Source organism: Mustela nigripes, chromosome 7 (assembly GCF_022355385.1).
Source record: "Mustela nigripes isolate SB6536 chromosome 7, MUSNIG.SB6536, whole genome shotgun sequence".
Classification (NCBI taxonomy): Eukaryota; Metazoa; Chordata; class Mammalia; order Carnivora; family Mustelidae; genus Mustela; species Mustela nigripes.
Genome location: NC_081563.1, coordinates 96,553,305 through 96,571,474, shown reverse-complemented (window position 1 = coordinate 96,571,474; position 18,170 = coordinate 96,553,305). Strand labels below are relative to the sequence as shown.

Here is an 18,170-nt window from a genome sequence, read left to right as displayed (position 1 = left end):
AAATTTAGTGTGAAAAATCCACGATGAACAAAATAACCAACATTTTAAATAAAGAGAGGTTTTGTTATGCCTCTGCGTTACTGTGTAGTGGGGACAGTGGTTTCCAGTGACCCTCAGTTTGTCTGGTCCCTGCCTGGGAGTTAATGAGGGTTGACAGTGACCTGCAGCAGATTAGGCAATGCTGGCTTTATATATAGTCTTTTTTTTTTTCCGATAGTACAGCTTTTTATTAACTTTTCACATAGTTCAAATATGGGAGAATATTTTGATAGGTGTGCAGACATGTATGCACTTTCCTTTTGGTCTCAGGCTCCAGTACGTTTCTAGAACCCCCTTGACTCTCCTGTGCTGGGGTGCTGGGGTAGCTCCACAGAGGACATTGGGGTGTCAGGGATTGGGTGGGGCCTGGGAACAGTAAGGGGCCCTTGCATTTGGGACTGGAGAAGAAGGCTGGTGGTTGACAGGAATTGTGGGGGCTTGGGACAGCTCCCAACAGTTGGAGGCTGAGGACATGAGAGTAGAGAACCTGCTACCAGACCTCCTTTGTCTGCTGGCATTCTGCAGACAGGTTAGGTAAGTAGAGAAGGAAACCTAAAATAACCCATACTTGACCCTTTCCCCCTCGCAGGGGCAGCTGGAAGGAGCTTGACTCTCTCTAGGGCTCTGGTATGTGCTTGTTTGCCAGAGAGAACTTCCCAGCAGCCCTTCTGTCCCCACTTAAGTTTCTAATGGCTTCAGCTGGGAAGGTTTCCTGAGGTCCCTCCTCCTTTCCCTGATAAGACACTCCCTCAGCACCACAATTCCTTGTGTATCACTTCTGAGGAGTGCGCAGGGGACCCCACTTCTCCACTGAGAACAAGGTCAAAAGCCAGATCCTAGCTCCTCCTCCCTGCCTCCAACACAGAGGTGTGGGTGTTGAAAAGAATGAACCAAAGTATTCCTTGGTAAACACACAGCAAGATGTCCATCCTGAGCAGATTGGCCATGTTTTTATAGTGCATTGCAAAATGTTTTTACGGATAGCACCTCAGGTTTTTTTCACTGTAGTATGATTAATTCCATTAGTTAGGTGAGAAAACAGAGGTCAGGAGAGGTCAAAGCACCAAAGAGGGGACCAGGGCTCCAAGCCCAGTAGGCATCTTGCTGAACCACAGCTCACTTGCTAGAGGTGGCTGTGTTCAGAGGTACAAGCCCGGCAGTGTCTGTCTAGAGCAGAATTTAACCAGGTTGTGTTTAGGGTACAACTTTATTGAAGAATTACAATAGATACATAGACAGACCAATAGATAGGCACTTGGGTGGCTCAGTTAGTTAAGTGGATGACTTGATTTCAGCTCAGGTCATGATTTCAGGGTCTTGAGATCACACCCCAAGTAGGGCTCTCCACTGGGCGTGAAGCATGGTTAAAATCCTCTCTTTCCCTCTCCTCATCCTCCCCCTCCCTGCTCATGTGCGCTCTCTCTCTCTAAAAAAAAAAGAAAGAAAAATTTCTAAAGAGTTACAGTGATAGAATACTAGAAGCATTAGGAAAAATGCTAATATTAAGCAGGGTTTCCTCTGCAGGACTTTTTAGTGCCTTTATTACAGTGTATGCTGGGACTTTTTAGGATGACGCCATAATATGGACTGTTTGCCAGTTTCATTTGGCCGCAGAACACTCCTTCTCATGAAGCATCTTTAGGATCCAGAGTTCCAAGGAGTCCACTTTGGGAAATGTTTAGTTTACCCCAAATGCTCTTTTAGTTCACCTTCTGACATCTAGGCAGTTTCCAAGGAGCATTGGTGCTTCGGATAGCAAAACATCTATATTCTGGACTTTAAAAATGCACAGTAATCCCCCCTCCACCTTGTAAGGTGTTAGTTTGCAGCTGCCGTGCACCTGATTAACAGGACTCAGTTTTCCAGGGGCTGGTCAGATCTGGGGAAACCAAAGGAGTCGAGTAAATGCAAACGAGCGTGTCTTCATGCTGCTTAGAAGCCGGCAGATGTCAACCAGCTTTGCCTGAGCTTGCCTCCAGCGTGGCTTGTATGTGAAACGGCAGCATAGGGATCTGGAGCTGAGACACATCTTGCTTGATCACCTCCATTGAGTGGGAAGGTACACCCGGGATTTTCAGCTGTCTCAGCTTCCTCTCTTCCCGGGAGCTGGCAGTGTGGATTCTGTAGGATTTCTGCATTTACTCTTGAAAAGGTAGCTGCTGGAGCTGGAACCAAGGGCTGCTGTTGGGATCCACCAACCCACAAGCACCCATTGTTGGAAACCTGGTCTTTGTAAGAAAGAGTTTGCCAGCAACCAGCCATTCCATACTTTTCATAGAGGGGTAACCCTGGATGTCCAGCCTTGTTTGCACCGAAGGGAGAAGGTGAACAGGGGAAGCCAGAGTTTGTATTTCAGGGTTTCAGAAGAGGGTGGCGGGCTACCAGGGCCAGCAGAGGAGCCTTGGGAAAGGTGACACCATCATCAGAGAGGGCATGGCCGCAAGCAGACATTCAGGGATCTCCAGAGTGAGTGAATTTATCTGAAGATTTGTTTCACAGATATTTCCAAAGCATGGAGAGGGAGCAGTCTCTAGGACCTGTATTGATCTGTATCGATTAGGGTGATATCACAGAAGTCAGGGAAAGGTGTATTTTGAGAAAAATGGACCTATCAGGAGTGTGTGTGTGCCTGTGCCTGTGCCTGTGCATGCCCTCCTGCATTGGAGGCCAAGGAAGAAAATGGGAGGGAAATACTGAGTGTGATTTTTTGTTTTGTTTTTTAGTTTAAAAGTATTGTGGAGGAAGAATTTCCTCTGCTCTTCAAGACCCCTCTAGCAGGACTAAGAATCAAATAGATGGGGTTCTTGTGAGCCAGATTAATAGGAGAAAATCAAATTTAATTACATATATGCAGGGAATCCACACAGACATGAGAGTCCCAGGACAGTTAGGCAGCATGAGGCAAAGGCGTGGGATAGGAGGGTCTGAGGTTGCCCTATGATACAGGTAAGTTTCTTAGGTACAGAGGCATCTCTGGTACCTGCAGGCAGTTGAAGGGGAGGTAAAGAGCTTTCCCCAAATCTCCTGGGTTTTGATGCTTTGAAGTCAAAATAATCTTCATGCCTTATGGCCCATCTTGGGGTGGCCTCCCTTGGCCCCTACAGAAGTCCTATACGTTACACAGATACAAATTTTCAATAAGCAGCTGCAGACACAGAGTCACTGGGGCATGGTGGGGACTGAAACATGGGAGCTGATGAGTTTAACCACAGAGAGACCACAGGCCCAGCAGAAAGGGGTCAAAGCAGAACCGGGAAGCCTAAAACCAGGAGCAGGGTGGAGTTCATGAAGTCAGGGACGGGGATGAAGAGGAAGAACCTGCAGCAGTGAGTGGGACCGTCCAGGGTTTTCAGCCTGTGAGTTTGTGGCCTGCATCTGTTGTGATTGATCTGGGCCTATTCTGTCCCATGTCATTACGTATTTTTACTGTCATCTCTGAGAAGCGTGGAGTGGCCGCTGAGGGTGTGAACAGAACCACATAAGTTAATGCAGCTGCTAGCAAACCCACTCAAAAGCATTATTATTTTGAATGAATACATGATTAAATGGCATTACTTTTTATGGTAGAAACAGTTTTTGAACTTTTTTTAAAAAAATACTTTATTTATTTATTTGACAGAGATCACAAGCAGGCAGAGAGGCAGGTAGGCATAGAGAGAAAGGGGGAAGCAGGCTTCCCGCTGAGCAGAGAGCCCAATGTGGGGCCCGACCCCAGGACCCTGAGATCATGACCCGAGCCAAAGGCAGAGGCTTAACCCACTGAGCCACCCAGGTGCCCCTGAACTTGTTAATGGTTTGGCAAAAACCCTAAACAGAGTCATATGTTGTAGAAGGGCCTCAGAAAATAAAGTTGGATATGGCCAGGAGGTTGTGTGGATGAGGCTGTAGATACCCCATCCTGTGGAAATGTTTTATTTTGATCAAGAATCTTTGGTGGGGGGACATCTGGGTGGCACCGTTCAGGCAAATCTTATGCAATGGGGTTTGTCTAGAATTGTCCTCAGCCTGGACACTGATTTGGGAAGACTGGATCAGTTTTGCTCCTCATCTAGTAAATCGCAAACAGAATGCAACCTGCGGGCCTTGGCTGTGTATATTCAGGCCACACTGGCGTCTGGTTTTGGCGCTGCTACCAGGTGTGGGGTCCTGGCTGACTTCCGGGACTCCGTGGTCCCCTTGGGATCAGAGATCTGACCAGTGCAGGTGTCATGGTATGATTCCTGCCTCATGGGCACTCCAGCCTAGCAAGGGATGCTTAGAGATGCTAGCCAGTTTAGGACAGTGTAGTCACTGCTTGACTCAGCAGGCAGACTTGTGCCAAATTTGACCCTGAAAACTCCTTATTGAAGTGCTTTGTTATTTTCCTCTGTGATTGTTTTTCCCCTGGCAGTTTAGGGGTCTGAATGAGAACAAAGATAGATGTTCTTTGTCTTTAAAGAAGGGGTTTTCTTTTTTATCAGGTCTTTATTAAACAAACAAAGGGGTGGGGGTGCATTTCAGGGGCTCCTCTGGATCAGCGCCCTGAAGGAAAGAGACTCTCCCCCATTTTGTGGCTTCTTAACAAAGAACCAGAAGGAGGGAGGAACCAATGGGATGAGCAGATAGGAAGGGCCCTACAGGGGTGATGAAGGGTGCTTTCCTCAAAGCTTCTCACTTCTCACGTGGGTGAGGTCTGATCTATGAAGGTGCAGTCAGGCCTGACAACTTCTTGTCCCTCCCCCAGGGTGGGAGCCCTCCCCTGGTCATCTGTCCTTGGGGTCCACCACCCACTCTGTCTGTATTCTAGGATTCCTGTCTTGACACAGACTTTACACATACTTGGTATTACAGTCTTTCTCTGGGCACATCTCATACCTCTTATGCCCAATATTTTCAGCTTATGTCTTTCCCTAGATAGTGTACAGGGTGACCTTGGTCCATGAAGTATTGTAAACAGTAGAGGTAACCTATATTATAATGTTGGCTTGGGCAATCCCTTTTTCTTAAACTGAATCTTCACAGGACTCTGGTACCTACCAGAGGTGGAGTCATATCAAAGAGTGGGGGCCAGAACAGGGCACAGTGACCTCTTTCTATTCAAGCATGCTGTGGTGGCATACAGAAGGGGCACTTTATCCTGTCCTGGGTGTCGGGAGAGGATTCACAGTGAAAGGGAGTAGCTCTGACAGATGGGTTATTTGGTGATGGCTAGTAACCAGTGGATTTCAGGTAGAGGAGTGTCACATACAAAGAATAAGAATCAAAAGGAGGGAGGTGCTTTTGGAGAAAGAGCTCTCTTGATCATTATGGCTCCACTTAGAATGTGAGGTTCCTGCTTGGGTTCTGGGGAGTGTGGAGGAAAGATGTGTGGCTTCAGTACTCTCCTGGCCTCAGCCTGGGGAGGGCGGTGAGAACTGTGTGTGGGACTTGTGGAGGACAGTTTAGGACAGTGTCATGTCCTAAAGAATCAGACTAGAGGGATGGGGACAGTCTGGGTCAGGAAAATGATCATCCATACAGTCTTGTCACAAAGCCCTGCTCAAGCTCTGTGGGGAGCTGTGCCCTATTTGTGATTTAAGGAGACTCTCACCTTCCTTTGTCTCACAGAAAAGTTCTGGAGACTATGTAGGGCCTACCGAGTGGCTAGATCAGAGGCCAGCTGCCTGGAGTAGTTCCACCCCGTGTCAGTCCGTGTTTGGCTAACGACTGCCCCTCACACTTCAGCTTTCTCTGCATGTAGGTGGAGCGGGTCCCATGAGCCTGAAGCCATCCTCCCACAGAAATGGGTGCTGGCCTGGGGAGGGAAAGTGGTAGAGGGGTTTGAGGGGACATGGGCAGACCACTGGCAGCATCAGTCCCTATCTGGGATGCTTATTCTCAACCTTATGGCCAGGGGAGGGCAGACAGTGGGGAAGAATTCGCCCCCTTCACTTCCTGTGACGGTTTGAGGAGCAAGAGTTCCTTACTGACCCTCAGCCAGGAGGCTTATGCCTCCAGGGTCTGTGAGTGGGCACACTGGCCCACCAGAAACCATCTTGGATGCTTCCTAGTTGTGTTCACTAACCGTGGTTTTACTGTAGACATTTATGTCCTTAGATCATATTGGAAATACTCAGTGTAATCACAGGATGCCTATTACTATGTAACTATCCTTCTTGGACATAGTAAGCTCATTGTATCTGCCGTCATTGGCTCCTGGTTCCTTGAAGACTGGTGAGATCCTTCCTTGAAGGATGGTGGACATGGAGAACCATGGGTCTAGGAAACCGAGAACATTAAGATCTGAAGGAGAGTTTCTTAATTGTGTCAGGAAAGGGCAACCTACACCCTCACTGTCCTGGCCAGGCATTTGTCAGATTCTTACTCCATAAATACATGTAAGCATCTGAGAACACGTGTACGTGCCACCACCATGCTCTCCTCCCATTTCCAGTGGGTGAGGGCATAAGACAGTGAGATAATGTGATTTGTTTCAAACTAGCCAGTAACAGGCAGCCTCAGAAAGGAAGTGCCCTGTTACCAGGCAGGTGCAGTCTAACCTGGAGATCCTACCAGTGTCTCACCAGTAGGAGATCCATGCATCTGCTCTTCTGAGCATGCAGCCCTTGGAATAATGGTTGAGACAGAGAAGTCAGAATAACATAGCAGGATCCTGTGGAATCTGGTGAGATTTTAAGCATCATGGTTCAGAATCTCAAGAGATTTGTCTTGATAGGGTGTGATTTGGACAATTGATATAAGATAGAAATCAATCTCTTTTAGTTTTTTCCTAAGGCATTTTTCATTTAGTGTAAGAATCAAGAAACCAGGATGCCTGGGGTGGCCCTGCCAGTTCAGTGTCTGCTTTTGGCTCAGGTCATGATCCCAGCATCCAGGGATTGAGTCCTGCATTGGGCTCCCTGGTCAGTGGGGAGTCTGCCCCCTCTGCTCCTGCTCTCTCTCTCACTCTCTGCCTCTCAGAATAAACAAACAAAATTTAAAAAGAGAATTAAAAAATCATTAAAATTGTAATAGCAAGAGAGAAAGTGATCAGCTCTAAGGATGAAAGAAACTGAATAGTACAAAAGTATAACATTTTAGCTACTATTTTCCCGTAAATCCATATAAACTTGAGTCTTAGCTGGTCTTTAATATGAAGGAATTCTTTATGCATCCCACAAAGGACAACATAATGAAGGTGTGAAAGGCTTTGGAGAAATCTGTACTCGATTGTTCTAGAGAGGAAAGGAACCTGGTATAAGAGCCAAGACTTCATAGTTCTCAAGGATTATGATGCCTTTATAAAATAAACATCATTCTAGAAGTAGTGATAAAAATCATAAACATAGCCAAATAGATGTTGAAGGCTAATTGAACGGGAGGTACCTTCAGTATGATTTAGTATTACTTCATGTAACAAAACTACCTTTGAGGGAAATTTTCTTTTGGTGAACGCTGGAAAGACTGACCAAAATAAGATACCACTGGACTTCAAACATTTTTATATCCCATATGAAAAGCCTAACATAGAAGTCAGGAGAGCGCCTTTTGACTGATAAAACATTTTCTGATAAACCATTCAACAGAAAATCTCTGGAAATTAATGTTGGTGGGGGAACACAGTTTGCCTTGCTCTCATTCTTGAGGAGCAATTAGGAAATCTTGTTTCTCTTGCAGAGTTGCTTTGGTTCAGCCACAAACATACTCTACTGTCCTCTGACCCTGTAGCTTGGCCGCTGTCCCTTATCTGCATCATGTCTGCATCTGCCTTCTTCCCAGCATGGATTCCATGGTCTGGGATTAGAACCCTTTCTTTGCATATACCTTATTTGTCTTGCCCTCTCTCTCAGGAGACTCCCCTGCCTAAACCCAACCCTGGCTGAAGCACCCCTTCCCTCGCCGGTGCCTGCTCCAGGCAGGAGGGCTTGGATGTGGACAATCCATTTTTCTTAACTCATCCACTCTCCTGCTTAGATCAGTCTTTGATAAACGTATTTTTCTTTAAATCACATCCATATATTATAGGAGAGATATAAAATTTGGGGAACTAACACTTACTATGATATTTCCCTTTCCCTCTGATCCTGTCTTGTTTCATTTATTGAAAATGTTCCAATGGCAACCTTCTAGAATGATATCACACCCCACTAATGGGTTTTGAAAAAAAGATGCATTGGATGATTATTTCAAGATTCCTCCCTTCTCAGACTTTCCAAACCCTTCTTGCTCTCAGTTGATGACCTTACTTATTTCACTGAGAAACTAGAATGAATCTGAAGAACTCCATCAGTCCCAGCTTAAAGCTACCACCAGACCTCCACCTGTGTCCACATATGCTGTCCCATCTTTGCCACAAAGCATTAAACATTGGTGCTCTTCTGGGGGTCCACCCCTCAGCTGCTATGGCAAATTCTGATTTCTCTCGCATACTCAAAGACATTACTCCAGCATTTGTCCCCTGTCTGTCCTGGATCATCAAGTCTTCCCCCCACCCTCTTGGCTCATTTGCATCCAGGCACAATCATCCTGCAATATTGCCCATCTTCAGAGAACCTACCTTGACCCCACATCTGCTACCAGCTCTTGCCTCCTCAACCTGGCCTTACAACAGAGCCTTCCATTCTTTCCTACATCCAATCCCATAAAGATGTTGCCTGCTGTACTGATCCTGTCAGGTTCCTCCGTGACCTCCCTGCTGGCACATCCAGTGGTCAGTTTTTGGTCCCCATCTCCTTCCATTTTCCAGCAGCACCTGACACGGTACTTGTCCTTTCTTATTATAAATACTTGGCTCTTGCTTCTCCGACTTCACTGGGAGCTTCTCAGCCTCCTTTGCTTCTTCTCATTTCCTTGATCCCTAAACATCAAGTGCCTTGGGGCTTGGTGCCTGGGTTTCTTCTTCCCATGATACCTATGTTAGGTGACCTCAGCCAGCCCCACTGCTTTAAATAACCTGTGTCTGTGAGTGGACTCCAGGTCAGGCCCCTCCCCTGAACACAGCCACTGCAGCATGGTCTTTGTGGTTTGTCCGCTTAGGGATCTCATAGGAATCACAGACTGAACGTGTCCCAGACAAGCTCTTTGCCCTGCTCCTTCTCATTTCCCCATCTCAGCAAATGGCTCTATTCCAGGTTTTCAGCTCAGCACCTTGGGCTCCCTCAAACTCCCTGCCACATTCAGCCCATTGGCAGTGTTATCAGCTCTACCTTCAAAATAAATTCCTCTCTGTCTGCTTCTCACCATCCCACTGCTGCTACCTCAAAGCCCACGCCATCTCCTTGTAGTGTCCACCTCACTGATCTTGCTTTGTTCTTACCTCCCAGCCATGTTTTCCTGAGCATGTGCACAGCCATCTTTTAAAAAATGGAATCGCCTCTCTACTGTCCTGTTCCGCCAGGGCAGGGAGCCCTCAGCACCCTCTCAGGAGTGGGGGAATACCAAGCATAGCGGTTGATGGCTTAAAGAAGTGGGCAAGCAGAATGGGTGGTTCTTGACCATTGATTTGGAGATGAGTTGTCCATTCCATTTCCATGGCTGATTTCAGTCATCTCCTGATAGCCCTGTTAGGTCATCCTGTTCCTGTTAGGAACCTCAAAATTCCTAATAATACAGTGACTGTGATTAAAATCATTATTAAAAATGACATCATAGACCTCAGCTGCAGCAGCTTCTTGCAAGACACATCCCTAAAGGCAAGGGAAACAAAAGCAAAAATGAACTATTGGGACTTCATCAAGATAAAATCTTCTGCACAACAAAGGAAACAGGCACAAAACTAAAAGGCAACCTATAGAATGGGAAAAGATATTAGCAAATGACATATCAGAAAAAGGGCTGTATCCAAAATCTATAAAAAACTTATCAAACTCAACACCCAAAACCCAAAAAATCCAATCAAGAAAATGTGCAGAAGGCAAGAACTGATATTTCTCCAAAGAAGGCATACAAATGGCCAACAGACTCATGAAAAAAATGTTCCACATCACTTGTCATCAGAGAAATACAAATCAAAACCACAATGAGATACTTACTACCTCACACCTGTCAGAATGTCTAAAATGAACAAGACAGGGAACAACAAATTTTGGCAAGGATGTGAGGGAAGGGGAACCCTCTCACACTGTTGGTGGGAATGCAAGCTGGAAGAGCACTCTGGAAAACAGTATGGAGGTTCATCCAGAAGTTAAAAGTAGAACTACTCTACTGGATATTTACCCCAAAGTTACAGATGTAGTGAAAATAAGGGGCATGTGCACCTGAATGTTCATAGCAGCTATGTCTACAATAGCCAAACTGTGGAAGGAGTTGATATGTCCTTCAACAAATGAATGCATGAAGAAGATGTGGTACATATATACAATGGAATATTACTCAGCCATCAGAAAGGATGAATATCTACCATTTACATCGACATGCATGGAACTGGAAGGTATTGTGCTCATTAAAATAACTCAGTCAGAGAAAGACAATTATCATATGGTTTCACTCGTATGTGGAACATAAGGAATAGTGCAGAGGGCAGTAGGGGAAGGGAGGGAAAACCGAATGGGAAGAAATCAGAGAGGGAGACAAACTATGAGACTCTTGACTGTGGGAAACAAACTGAAGGTTGTAGAAGGGGAAGTGGGTGGGAGGATGGGATAACTGGGCGATAGGTATTAAGGAGGGCACGTGATGTGATGAGCAATGAGTGTTATATGCAACTAATGAATCAGTGGACACTACTATAGTATATGTTGGCTAATTGAATTCAAATAAAATAAAAAAAAGAAAGTCATGGAGTGTACAAAAATAAAATATATTTTATAATATTATATAACTCATAATATATTATGTACATACAGTTTAAAAGGGATAAACTTAGTTTTATATAAAACTCATGGTCATGCCCTTGCTTTCCACTCACCCAGCACCAGTTACCATGACCTTTGGGGTTCTTTTGTTCTAACCCTGGGGATCTGTCTGTGGAATAACTACTCTCATACACAAGCAGGATTTGGAGCCCTTTGCAGGTTCCCCTTTTTTTGCTCCTGGACAGCTGGTCAAGGCAAGCTCAAGCTCCTGAAAACTCGGCTCACATAGTGCAGCCCAACTCAAGTGTCACTTCTCCCTTCCTGACCCCAGCCACCAAGCCCGGTTCACTGAAGCAGGAAAGGGAGCCTGGGGATAGCTTGAGAGGATAGGGTCATAGCACAGCACCAGGCTCTCAACCAACTGACTTGGGTTTCCAGAGGAAGTCAGAGAGGAATGTGGACTGGGCATATCATATTTTTCTTGGAGTAGCAAGTGATAAAAGCAATATTTTTGCAACTAGAGAAGAAATGGGGAAAAGATCAAGAGCCAGCAGATACAGAGGATGGGAGAGGAATCTTGAGATGTAATTTTCCCTTGTCTTCTCCCTCTGTGGCACATGAAGGAATTGAAAATGCCTACAGAAAATCATTCTATTATTTCATTTTTACACCCTCAGTGATGTTATTTTTAATAGTGACTGTGATCACAGTTGCTGTATTATTAGGAACTTTGCAGTTCTCTTATGATCCCCCAAGCACAGTCATCTGGCCTCTGGCACACCCTAAGCCAACAGGAGGCCAAGCTGTGGCTCATCTAGCAGTTGCCTATCCGGAGCCCCCAGCACCTAACAGGGCCATCAGGAGATGACCGAAACCAGCCACAGAAAGGGAATGGACAGCTCGTCTCCAAATCAATGGTCAAGAACCACCCATTCTGTTTGTCCACTTCTTTAAGCCATCAGCTACCATGTCTGGCATTTCCCCCACTCCTGAGAAGGGTGCAGAGGGCTTCCTGCCTTGGCGACTTCTCATTTGCATTTGCTTCCAGGGTATTTTTAAAAAATTCTTCTTTAATTTCCTGTTTGACCCATTCATTCTTTAATGGGATACTCTTTAACCTCCATGCATTTATGGTCCTTCCAAATTTCTTTTTGCGGTTGACTTCAAGTTTCATAACATTGTGGTCTGAAAACATTCATGGCATGATCTCAATCTTTATGTGCTGGTTAAGAGCTGATTCTGGAGAATGTTCCATGTGCACTAGAAAAGAATGTGTGTTCTGCTGCTTTAGGGTGAAATGCTCTGAATATATCTGTTAAGTCCATCTGACCCAGGGTGTCATTTAAAGCCCTTGTTTCCTTGTTGATCTTTTGCTTAGATGACCTGTCCGTTGCTGTGAGTGGGGTGTTAAAGTCCCCAAAAGCATTGTTGTTGATGAATTTCTTTAATTTTGTTATTAATTGGTTTATGTATTTGGATACTCCTAAGTTAGGGGCATAAATATTTACAATTGTTAGATCTTCTTGTTGGATAGACTCCTTTATTATGATAATATAGTGTCCTTCTTCATCTCTTAGTATAGTTTTTGGTTTAAAATCTAGATTGTCTGATATAAGGATGGCTACTCCAGTTTTCTTTTGATGCCCATTAGCATGAGAAATGGTTCTCCATGCCCCCCTCCTCCTACTTTCAATCTGGAGATGTCTTTCAGTCTAAAATGATTCTCATATTAATGGGTCTTATTTTGTTTATCCAACCTGATACCCTGTGTCTCTTGATGGGAGTATTTCGTCCCCTTATATTCGGAGTAATTATTGAAATATATGAATTGAGTTCCATGATATTACCTGTAAAGTCCCTGTTTCTGTAGATTGTCTCTATTACTTTTGGGGTCACTCTCTCTTCAGAGTACCCTGTTTAATATTTCTTGCAGGGCTGGTTTAGTGTTCACAAATTACTTTAGTTTTTGTTTGTCTTGGAATCTCTTGATCTCTCCTATTCTGAATGACAGTGTTGCTGGATAAAATATTCATGGCTGCATATTTTTGCCATTTAGCTCATTGAAATACCATGCCAGTTCTTTCTGGCCTGCCAGATCTCTGTGGACAGGTCTGCTGCCAGCCTTATGTATCTACATTGGTAGGTTAAGGGCCCTTTGTCCCAGGCTGCTTTAAGGATTTTCTCTTTATCTTTGTAATTTGCAAGCTATGCTATAATATGTTGAGGTGCTAATCTATTTCTGTTGATTTTGAGGTGGATTCTCTGTGCCTCCTGGACTTGAATGCCTATTTTCTTACCCAGATTAGAGAAATTCTCAGTTAAATTTTGTTCAAATAAACCCCTGACCCTTTCTCCCTTTCTCCTACTCCTCATCTTCTAGGACTCCTATAATATGGATATTATTTCTTGTGATCTAATAGGTGTCTTTCCCTCTTCAGCTTCCTTATTTTCCATCATTTTATCTTTTATATCACTAATTCACTCTCTTGATTTGTTCGTCCTCATTTTTTTTTTTTAAGATTTTGTTTATTTATTTGACAGATGGAGATCACAAGTAGGCAGAGAGGCAGGCAGAGGGAGAGAGAGGGGGAAGCAGGCTCCCTACTGAGCAGAGAACCCGATGCGGGGCTGGATCCCAGGACCCTGGAATCATGACCTGAGCTGAAGGCAGAGGCTTAACCCACTGAACCACCCAGGTGCCCCCTTCACTTGGGACTGTATCTCTTTTAGTTTCAGCCTGACTAGATTTCAGTTATTTATTTCTACAGTAAGGTATTCTCTAGTGTCTTCTATGCTTTTTTCCTAGCCCAGCTAGTATCTTTATAATCATTGTTTTAAATTATACTTCAGACACCTTACTTATATCCACATTGATTAAATCTTGGCTGTGAGTGCTACCTCCTGTTCTTTCTTTTGGGGTGAATTTCTTCATCTTGTTATTTTGTCGAGAAAAGAAAAAAAAAAAGGAAGAAAGAGAAAACAGCAACAACAACAAAAACAAAAAGCCAACAAAAGAAACCCTAGATCCTGGGTGTATTTTCATCTGCTTACAAAAAGAAACTAGATCCCAAAATAAGAAAGAAAAATGTATATGTATGAGGGTGTGTGAGTGTCTATGTGTGTGTGTGTATTTGAAAATAAAATAAAATACAGTGAAAGAAAACAAAAAAAATACATAAGATATATATAAAAATTAAATAAGAATAAAAAAGAATTGAAAAAAGAAAATAACTGGGAAAATAATACTAAAAGCTGAAGGAATAAAAATACAAAGAATGCTGTATACTGTTTTCCCCAGGAGCTGAAGCTTTGCAGCCCTCAGTGATCAATAAACTTGTGAGCGAGTTTGTGCTGGTCTTCTGGACAAAGAGCCTGTTGCTCTGATTCTCGTGTGGACTTGAGCTAATAGAAGTGCACCTCCAGTGAGCAGAGAGGCAGGACTCTGTTTAAGCAGCTCCAGATTACAGCAGGTGCTGCTGTTTTGCTCCCTGACTGCTTTCAGCACCGGATGAATATGGTGATGCCCTGCTCTGGAGCCCTGGAGCTGAAAGCTCACATCCCCTACTGTTCAGTGTGCCCTTACAGAAGAGCAGTTAATCACCCTTGTCTCCCCCATTTCTGTCAGAACTCTGTGTTCACCTGGCTTGTGATTGAGTGTTTTTATCTCAGGCACCCACCAAACCTTACCCACTCCTGTGGCATGGACTGCTCCATTCCACCCTGGGGGAGGGGGTGCTTGCTGTGGTTCTGCTACTAGCTGGGCCCCTGTCCAGAGAGTGTCACCTGACCATGTGGGGGTTTGCAGTTTATGGCAACACTGAGGAGAAAGCTGGCACCTAGACTCATTGCTCTCAACCAGCTCCCCTACTGTTATCCTTGGGAGTTCTGCTGCTCTCAGCCTCCCTCCCCATCCATTCTTTTTGTGACCCCCTGAGACCACGCTGTCCCACCTGGAATCCCACCCCACTTCACCGCTTGAGTACCTTTAAGCCAGGGACGTCCCCCACTGTAGGGGACTTCTACAAGTTCTTATTTTGCTCCCCGCTGGTTATAATACTTTGTGGTAGCCTCCTTAACCAGGCTTCCCCCTGCCCCCACCATATCCTCAGATACATAGCCCTGGATTCAAGTCTCCACACCTATCTTCCAAATGGTGGTCACTTTTCTACTGGTAGACTTGCAGCATTTATTTTTTCAGATTTCTGGTTGATTTCTCAGATGTTCAGAATGATTTGATATCTAGCTGTAATCCAGGGACCATAGAAACTTAGGGTTTCTACTCCTCCACCATCTTTACTGCTCCCCCAAATTCTCATCTTTTATTAACAAATAATTTCGAATAAAAGATGGGTTATAGTTTTTCTCTTTATTATTATTTTTTTTCAGTTGGCTCCACACCCAGCATGGAGCCCAACATGCGGCTTGAACTCACAACCCTGAGATCAAGACCTGACCCGAGATCAAGAGTCCGATGCCTCACCAACAGAGCCACCTAGCCTACCCCTTTTTTATTATTTTTAAAAGAGGTAAAATATAACAACATTCACCATCTTAACCATTTCTAAGTGTATGTTTCAGTGGCATTAACATTTGCAATGCTTTACAACCGTCATCGCCACAGAACTCTCTTCACCTTATGAAACGGAAACCCTGTACTCCTTAAACATTAGCTCCTCACCTCTTCTCCCCATCTCCTGGCAACCACCATCCTACTTTCTGTCTCTGTGTATTAGAGTGGTATTAGACTATTCTGTGTCCCTCACCAGTGTGGAATCATAGACTTTGTCTTGTTGTGAACTGGCTTATTTCATTTAGCATAATGTCCTCAAGATTCAGCCATGTTGTAGTGTGTGTTAAAATACCCTCATTTTTCAAGGCTGAATGATATTCCATTGTGTATATGTATACATACCACATTTCATTGATCCATTCATTTGTCGATGGGTGCGTGGGTTGCTTTCACCTCCTGGCTACTGTAAAAAATGCTGCTGTGCATGAACATGAGTGTTCAAATACCTCTCTGAGACCTTGTAGGCATTTTTCAGAGAGTACACCCAGAATTGGAAATACTGGATCACATGGTGATTCTGCTTTTAATTTTTGGGGGGAATTGCTCTGCTGTTTTCCACAGTAGCTTGCATCATTTTCCATTTCCACCGCAGCTCACAAGGGTTCCAGTTTCTACACATCCTCGCTAACACTCATTATTTTGGTCTTTTGATAGGAGTCATCCTAATGTGTGTGACGTGTTGTGTCATTATGGTTTTGATTTGCATTAACTTAAAGATTAGTGATGTTGAGCCTCTTCATCTCTGTGTTGGCTATTTGTATATCTTCTTTGGAGAAATATTTATTCAAGATCTTTGTCCATTTTTTTATCTAGTAGTTTGGTTTTGTTATTGAGTTGTAGGAGTTCTCTCTATATTTTGGATATTAATCCCTTATTTGCTATACGACTTGCAAATATTTGCTCCCATTCTCTGTGTTGCCTTTTCACTCTATGGTTTGTGTCCTTTGAGGCACAGGTTTTCTTAACTTTGAAGTAGTCCAATGAATTTTTTTCTTTTGTAGCCTGTGCTTTTGATGTTAAACCCAAGAACTCATTGCCAGATCCAATTCGTATTTTCTTTGAAGAGTTTTATGATTTTAGCTCTAATACTTAGGTCTTTAATCCTTTCTGAGTTAATTTTTATATGTGGGATAAGGTAGGGACCAACCCTTTCTTTTGCATGTGGATATCCAGTTTTCCTAACACCATTTGTTGAAAAGACTGTGCTTTGCACATTGAATAGTCCTGGCCCTCGTGTTGAAAATCATTTTACCATTTATGGATGGGTTTATTTGTGGGCTTTTTATTCTGTTTGTTGGTTTATATGTCTGTTCTTATGCCAGTACCACACTCTTTTGTTTACTGTAGTTTGGGAGTAAGTTTTGAAATCAGGATGTCTTAAGGGTTTTATAAATCGTTCATTGGAACTGACCCTCCATAGCCTAGAGGTTCCAGGAAATGACTATTTAAAACCAAACCCTCAAGTAAACTGAAGTGGTCTTTACTCACAGCAGAAACATTCACTAATATTTTTCTCTAACTTTGTATTAGTTTCTAGCTGAGTATTGACCCTCCTTTCCATAAGGATTTCCCGTTCATGTAAAATCTTTGGTGCAATTTTCATTCCACATGAATTCAGGTGCAGCAAAGCCTTATTTGGTGGCTTCCTTGTGCTTTTACTTTGCCTTTTTTTTTTTAAAGTAAAATTTTACTCTTTTAGGAAAAAAAAAAAAACCATAATTGGATATCAGGAGGCTTGGGACCTTTGATTACAGTCAACACGTGTTACAATCCAGTACTACAAGGTGTGATTTTCCTCCAAATATAATGAAATTCTTAGAAAGGCAAATAATGCTACAGAAGCTATATTTACAATAGATTTTAAAAAAAAGTTATGTCTTTGTTTAGGATCTATCTGAATATATCTTCATTTATTGGGAAAGAAAAATAAAGTCTCTTGATTCAGAAGTGATTAACTTTGGAAATGTGAAGGCTATTGCCCCTGGGCATTTATAAGTCTACAAATTAGTCTACACCAACGTGCTCCACTGCCAGATGTCAAATAAAAGGGGTACCAATCAGTGACCAAACAAGATGGTGAATTAAATTTGCATGAGTAATGGGGCACCTGGGTGGCTCAGTGGGTAAAGCCTCTGCCTTTGGCTCAGGTCATGATCTCAGGGTCCTGGGATCAAACCAGGCATCAGGCTCTCTGCTCAGCAGGGAGCCTGCTTCCCCCCGCTCTCTCTGCCTGCCTCTCTGACTGCTTGTGATCTCTCTCTCTGTCAAATAAATAAATAAAATCTTTAAAAAAAATTTGCATGAGCATCTATGTAAACAAAGAACTTCCGATAACAGAAATACCCTAAAACTCACTGAATCCTACAATCTAACTTTACAAAAGGGGAAACTGAGTCCTAGAATAGTTAAATTATGTGTCCAAGCTCTTGTAAATAGCACGCTTATCATTTGGGGCTGCTAGCTTTGCACTGGCACTGTGCTGTGTGGGGCCTTTGTTTTTTTTATTTTTTTTTATTAATTTTTTATTTTTTATAAACATATATTTTTATACCCAGGGGTACAGGTCTGTGAATCACCAGGTTTACACACTTCACAGCACTCACCAAAGCACATACCCTCCCCAATGTCCATAATCCCACCCCCTTCTCCCAAAACCCCTCCCCCCAGCAACCCTCAGTTTGTTTTGTGAGATTAAGAGTCACTTATGGTTTGTCTCCCTCCCAATCCCATCTTGTTTCATTGATTCTTCTCCTACCCACTTAAGCCCCCATGTTGCATCACCACTTCCTCATATCAGGGAGACAAACCAT

General features: G+C 43.7%; 1 protein-coding gene across 5 annotated transcripts in view; it reads left to right on the top strand.

Moving 5' to 3' along the window:
- RIN2 (Ras and Rab interactor 2) overlaps window positions 1–18,170 on the top strand; it is a 221,917-nt gene that overhangs the window by 1,290 nt on the left and 202,457 nt on the right. For 4 of the 5 annotated variants that reach the window (XM_059406456.1, XM_059406454.1, XM_059406457.1 and 1 more), the window contains exon 2: window positions 15,177–15,316. The exons of the other annotated variant lie outside the window; for it this stretch is intronic. The gene's annotated coding sequence lies outside the window, so the exon portion shown is untranslated. The remainder of the gene's footprint in view (window positions 1–15,176; window positions 15,317–18,170) is intronic. 5 annotated transcript variants of the gene reach the window in all.